We start from the raw sequence: 7,121 nt of genomic DNA on the forward strand, positions 1-7,121 counted from the left end.
CTTGCAGTTCATCAATCAATGCTCAACTTGGGGTGTGAAGCTTGCCACTCTAACCTATTTATTGCACATATATGGAATAATATTATCAGGGAATCAATAACCATTTGCTTGAGTGTAGTGCAGCGTTATGGTGGAATTTAATATGCTCCCTTAAATGAGGCACCAGCTCCACTTGGAGCAAATTATGATTTAATTCATTTGACTTGTGATACAATGGTTGACAACAACGGAGTCCAAAAAAAGGGCACTTTTCTGACCACTCTCTTATAACATTTGATAAATACAGTGACTATTAAAGAAAATTATTCTTTGTAGTTTAGGTATTGTATGGTGATAATAATAAGGATGCTAAAATGTCTGTTAGTGGAAATTCTTAAAGACCCCCTCCAGGCACGTTTTAATATGATAATATTTTGTTTAACATTGTTTACCCCCCAAAAAGTAAAAAAATACAACCACCCACTCTTTCTCCCTCATTGAGGAATCCTGAGATATTCATTCTATTAATATTTTTGATAACATCAGCTGTGCGCCCCGCCCACCACGGCTGCCGATGTGCTTTGCCGTAATGCCTTCCCGTCGCGGCTTGACTGACCTGATATCAGTGTGCTCGCGGCAGGCAAGGTTCTTGGACTGGAGGAGAGGGGCGACACCGACATGTATGGTGTGGACGGTTGAAAGGGTTAAAAGAGCGCGCCGTTCCGGTTAAACCGCACTTGTGCCAGCCTGGTGGCAGACCATGAGTGTAAGCGAACACGGAAGGCGAGTCGGGAGACGAGACCCACAAGCGCGGCAGGGTAGGTGGTGGAGACTGGAAATCGTAGCGACTGAGAACTTTGACGTGACCCCTGCAGTTGACTAATCACACATTGGCGTACACTGGCAGACTCACTCCCTCGGAAAAAAAAGGTCTCGCAGTCCGTAGCCCTGTTGCCTACATTTGCATATTCAACAGCGATTGGTTGTCATATTTGGGACATGCCAAATTTAGCTTGCCGAGGATTTGTTTGGATTTTAAATTTCATTGAGGTGCACAGAAATCTCCTCCTCCAGGAGAGGAATGTGAAAACACAAAATTTGCACAGATACAAGTCCCTATAGTATATGTCAGATATTTTAGGAGACAGAAACAGAAGAAAAACACTTTTTTGACTAGATGGGGGTCTTTTAAGGATTTCAATTATTGTAACACCTGGTCATTGATAGCAGGATAATAATAATTGGCCGAGCCTAATTGGATTAGTGCCGATGTGGTATAGAGACTCCCTTTGTTGAAACCCAAAGCAGTAGTTGTTAGGTCGGTAACCTTATGTGAAGTTCAACTTCACATTGGCAACAGAGGTTCTGCCAGTGGTGTCAGCTGTTTCAGGGTTTAAGGTATGCCAGCAGGTGCCTCCTACGGTACTGCAGACTACTTGTTTAGATGGTCTAGTGTAGGCGTGCAGCCCCCGTAATTCTGATGGGTTGGTCTAATTTCTGTATTCGGCAGAGAAACTTCTAGGAGAAACAAACCCTCTTACAATGTTTTAAGCAAATAATTTGTTGTGCTTCAAGTCCACTGCTCCACTTCTTTCCCTTGTCTTTGGAACAAGGGAGCATGTGGTCACATTCTCCATTCTGTGTGGGATGAGGCCCAACATCATGGAAATGGTTGCAAAATATGTAATGACTTTTAACGCACTGTTCTTCTGGTTCAATGTGTGATTCGCTTGGAGATAAAGTGGTAAAAGAAAAAACATATGGCTAAAACTGCTTTAGAAAGTGTAAAAAGCAAAAAGCGAAAAGTGAGCAGTATAACCACCGGGCCTGACTGTTGTTCTCAGGAGGCTGGGTGTATATCTGAGGGTTGTTCATGGTCGTTTCGTGGTTGTTGTGTTGTTGTTTTTTTAATTTACAACATTTTGTTTTTAAATTGGTGGTAACATTTTCTTCTTTTGCTTTACTTTTGTTTTATTTTTCAGTCCCAGTCGTTCCTCACCTGTCCAGTAGGTGTCCCCAGTTAGTCTCCCTGTTTTGCACACCTGCGGTTAATCTACTTGTCAGCGCTTGCTGTCTGCTGCCTGTCTCACCAGCTGCCTCTCATCAATAATTGGTCGCTCAGTATCCATTTCACTGGGATTAAGCTTCTTTTGTGTCGCTTTTGCTCTTTTTCTTGCCTACTTACCTTTTGTCCATGTGTTATCTGCTGGCTGATGAAGTAAATTGCATATGACTTATTTATGTTACGGACTCCAGTGTTAAACTGCAGTTTGTTCTCAACAAACATTCATTGCCTGAAACTGAGTAATGGCGCCAAATATCAGCCTCTCTCTTGTAGGCTGACCCCAGACCAACTGATACAATCTAAAGTCATTGTTAGTTTAATAGGACACTTGATTATGTTAACATTGTGGTGAATGTTGTAGATGGATCAGAGGTTAAAATTGGAAAATCATTGTTGCAGGAATTCAGCAACTATAAGAATTCAGCTAGACAGAAAGCTGGAGAAATGATCCTGAAACATGATTAAAAGTAATGAACTTGTTCGACGGTGTTGGTGTGACTGCTATTTCGAGCTCGTACTAGTGCTGTTAAAAAGTGTATGAGTTATGTTCAGTTTTGTGTAAAAGACGGCACCTTATTATAAATAAATCTGCGTCTTATGCTGTTGCATACCCATCTTGTGTTCAACTTTACTTCAGAGTTGCAAATTCTGGCCTTGCAACTGCTCTAGATATGAAATTACCTTTACAATTTAGGTTGAAAACGGCTTTGCTGTCTCTAAATTCATGAATGACATCAGACAGCCCGGCTGACAAAAGCGCAACATAAAGTCAGTGCTCATTCAAATAGAATTCTCCTAAGCCTGCAAACTAACTGATCCATCCCTAATCACTGATTACACTTAGAGTCAAAAATATTACTAGAAAAATTGATCACCTAGCCTTGATTACATCTGGGATCAAATTTACTACAACTAAAACAGGCTAACGATGTGCCATACGTCTGCACTGATCATCCACCAGCAGGTGGTTCCACTGATGAGTTCCTACCTTCTTTATGAAGACGTGATTAATCCATAGCAGGAATCTTCAGTTGAATTGAAAAATCCTGCACTTCTTTCACGTGGCTCAACATCCTGTAAGATACCATCCACTTTTTTTTTTTAATTCACCTTCTTTTGCATTTCATGATTACTCAATTGTCCTTTATTTTTTTTGGTTCTCTCCTGATGTACTAGTAAGATGATTTCTCTCTGCCTGTTGCTTTATCTTGCCACCTACTTCCATTCCCCTCACCTTCACTACAGCGGCTGCTACACCAGAAACCACTCGTCACTGTCGACTTTGACTGTGACTGCTCAAGTGAAGATGTCCTTTCTCATATATCATGGTTTCTGCATTCTTAGCTGAACAAAACAAAATACTGTTGCTGCATAAATGTTCTGTGCTTCAGTTTGAGTCCTTCTCCTCACACTCAAAAATTTCTCATGCATGCTCTTGGTCTTTGATTTTTATGAAATGAGCCTGCAAAAATGATCCAATCACTAGAATACCAGGTGTGATGTTAACCAGTCCAAGCGTCACTGCCTCATTGTGCACTTTCACTTTACCCCTTGCGGCATCCCTGAACTCGTCTGTCTTTTGTCAACTCGCATTTTTAGTCTACTGGTATCTGTATTTATCGTTCAATTGGTCGGAACCTGATCCGAGAGTAAAAATTTGGTGTAGCTCCTCGCCTGTTTAGTTCAATTTACATCTATTGATGCACTTAGACACATCATCAGTGATGGAACCTGGGATCATTGGGTGTTTGGGGTCTTTCAACATCATACACCCTTGCACAGGCGACCCAGCCGGGATTGATCAAGTCCCGACTTGTGTCTAAGTAGCATGTACCTACGGATAACCCCTCTTGATCCACAGCCATCTAGAGGCCTTCTCAGCTGCCTCTGTGGTGGTTTTGATGGCCTTTCTCTGGCGTGCTCCTGTGATTCCAAGCAGGCTGTATGCTGCAAAGCCTCTACAGCCCACCTCTATTGGCACACCCTGGGCACGCCACCCCCGTCTGCGGCACTCCTCCACTAAGTTGGCGTACTTGGCACGCTTCCTCTCATTGGCTTCTTCCATTGAATCTGAGAACAGAACTATGTCTGGTCTCAGGGTGGTTTCCACAATGTGCTCTGGGAATCTGAGCTGCTTTCCCAGGTCTGCCTTAATCTGCCAGTCCGGTGCAGTTCCAAGGAGTCCCCCTTGGCCGGGGCATAGGCTTCTTCCCTGCTCGGACGAAAGCAATCGCCTGCCTTGCTGGTTCGGAGAGGCTTGTTCTGGGTGATGCTGGTGAAGATGGCTTCTGCTATCGCCTTCAGCACCTGGTCGTGGCGCCAAGTGAAGCGTCCTTCTCCCAAGGCTTTTGGGCAACAGCTGCGGATATGCTCTAGCGTTCCTCTCCTGAAGCACAAAGGAGATGATGATGTGTCAACCTTGCCCTAGCAGAAGAGGTTGGATGGGCAGGGTAAGACGTCATAGACGGATGCAATCAGGAACTTGATCCGGTAAGGCTCAGCTTGCCAAAGCTTGGACCAGGAGATCTTGCGGTCCAATGCTTGTTCCCATTTCGTCCATGCGCCTTGCTGTTGCATCTCCACCATCTGGCCAGCACGCAGTTCCTCCACACCAGCTCTCACCTCCTCTTTGACCAGTCGGCCACTGTCTTTGCCCATGGCTTTGACGAGCACGTGATTGGAACGCTACCAAGCCCTGCTCGTCCAGATGCCACCGGGCCGACCAGCACACTGTGGCACAAGTGGGACTCAGCCTGCTCGACTGCTTCATGCACCCTAGTCCTGACTACGATGCCAGCCTGGGAGACTTTCGGGTCCCTGTACTGCAGCATCTCTCTTGCACGGGTAACCATGAACTCCTCATACAGGCTGCTAATGGGGAGCTTCAGTTTGTTTTTCTGCCCATACAGAGCGATGCTACTCAGGCTTCGTGGAAGGCCCAGCCATCTTTACGGAGGTAATGGCTAATCCTCCTCTCGAAGCCCTCTACCGTTGTTATTGGGAACTCGTACACTAGCAGGGGCCACTGAATCCGGGGGAGAACACCGTGCTGGTAAATCCAGGCCTTGAATTTACCAGGCAGACCCGACTTGTCCACTGCTGTCAGCCATGCCTCCAGCTCCCAATTTGTGGCCTTGATGGATGCAGCGTCCTTCAGGGTGCAATCAAAGGTCTTGCCGAAGCTCTTGATGGGTTTTATCGGTGACCGATGGAATCTGGGTGCCATCCAGAGAGAAGCGGAACTTGTCTGTCACTTTCCCTCTTGAGCACCAGGGACCTAGATTTTGCAGGCTTGAAACACATCCGAGCCCAGGTGATGATCTCCTCGAAGCCCTGAACGATCCATCGGCACCCCGGCACTTACGTCGTTGTAACTGTCAGGTTGTCCATAAAGGCTCTGATGGGGGCCTGGCGGACTCCAGACTTGGTGAGCGGACATCTGCACTAGACTTCAGCTGACTTGACCAAGCATGTTCATGGCCAAGGCAAAGAGGATCACTGAAATCTGGGAATGGATCCATAAGCATTGGTGAGGTCGAGCCAAAGCACTGCTAGGTCTCCTTTCCCTTCTCTTGCCTCTCTGATCAACTGCGTGACCACACCTGTATGCTCGAGGCATCCTGGAACCTTTGGGATTCCACCCTTTTGTACAGAGGTGTTAATGTACTGATTCTTCTGGAGGAACTCGGGATAGGATGGCGAACCAGGAAATTCTATTATATTCAATTCCATTCTGCTTTTGAAGGAAACTTGATGAGAAGATGAGATGAATACATTTTCTAAAACTGAAAGACCAGGCTCCTGAAAAAATACAGGAATGAATCGCCATAGATCTCAGCATTTTAGCAATAGTTGGGGCTAGCTTGTAATTTCTTGTAGCAAGATGTTGGAAAAAAGTTTGGACACAAATGTATTTTGAATGACTGCACCCTCCACCCAAACAAGAAGTATTCTTCTTCACCTTGCCTCTGTAAAGGTTAGAAGGGGAAAGAACATCTGTCCAAAGTGTGACCCAAGGCTGTGAAAAAGTTTGACAAAAGGGTATTATTCTATACCCAAAACTGCCAGAAATAGAGTAAGCAAAGTCTGGCTGAACATTCTGGTTCGACAATTTTGAAAAGAGCAGGCCAAACAAAGTGTGAGACAGATACAGGAAAGGGAAGTATAAGGTGACAGAGTTGGGGGGAGCAGGAAGACAAGAAGAATTAGAGGGGGGAACTGGCAAATAACAGTTTCTTTGGGGAGAAAGTAATTTTCCATCCTTTAGAAAATGCTTTTAATCACCAACTATGGAGTCGCCGATTATATCTGAAATTTTCAAAGCGATGCATTAAATTTCATTGTTGCTATCGTCCACCTGAACATAGACTTTTGTTCATGTGATGCACCTTGTTCCTTGTGTTTTTTGGAATAACAACTCTGACTTTTTGCTATTTGCAAGAGTCAATATTAAACTTCTAATATTGTCATTGACTGTAAAGTTAACTAATTGACAATCAAGTCAGTCGTCTTTTACAACTGAGCTTGGCAATAAGTTCTTGACTTTGGAAAACAAAATCTCAACAATCTCAACTGAAAGTCCACTTACTGTATGTGCTTGTTCTGGAGCTTTTGACCCTAATAATTCCTCCTCATCAGCAGACTGAGTTATGTCCTATGTTTGCAACTTTGTGAAATATAGATGAAGACTTATTGAAGCACTCAAGCCTTGTACAAGTTGTACTCATGAGTTAGGAACTTGCAGTTTGGGATTTTTTAAAAATCTTTGGATTAACACCTATACTGCAGCCAGCCACCAGGGGCTGTCATGTTGTCCATCTTTATTTACAGTTAAATATATTGAAGGTAAAACCTGAGTATGTTTAAGTTAAAGCCTTGGTTGCCTCAACAAGCTCATAATAACTTTGTTGTCATTGTGACAAAATAATAAAGAAACGTGGTGGGGCTGCGCTTTATGTACCAGAGCCATTAAGCTAGCAGCACTCAACTGTTTCAACCAGTGTCAATAAGCTAACTTGTCATATTATGTTAGTTAGAGACATACAGTTAAATCATTATGACAGAGTGAGCAAACATA

The 7,121-nt window shown here is 44.1% G+C and overlaps 1 pseudogene; it reads right to left on the reverse strand.

The window, feature by feature from the left end:
- Positions 1 to 3,878: 3,878 nt before the first annotated feature.
- On the reverse strand, positions 3,879 to 5,776 carry LOC118320019 (annotated as a pseudogene).
- Between the last annotated feature and the right edge of the window lie 1,345 nt (positions 5,777 to 7,121).

This window comes from Scophthalmus maximus, chromosome 9 (assembly GCF_022379125.1).
Source record: "Scophthalmus maximus strain ysfricsl-2021 chromosome 9, ASM2237912v1, whole genome shotgun sequence".
Lineage (NCBI taxonomy): Eukaryota > Metazoa > Chordata > Actinopteri > Pleuronectiformes > Scophthalmidae > Scophthalmus > Scophthalmus maximus.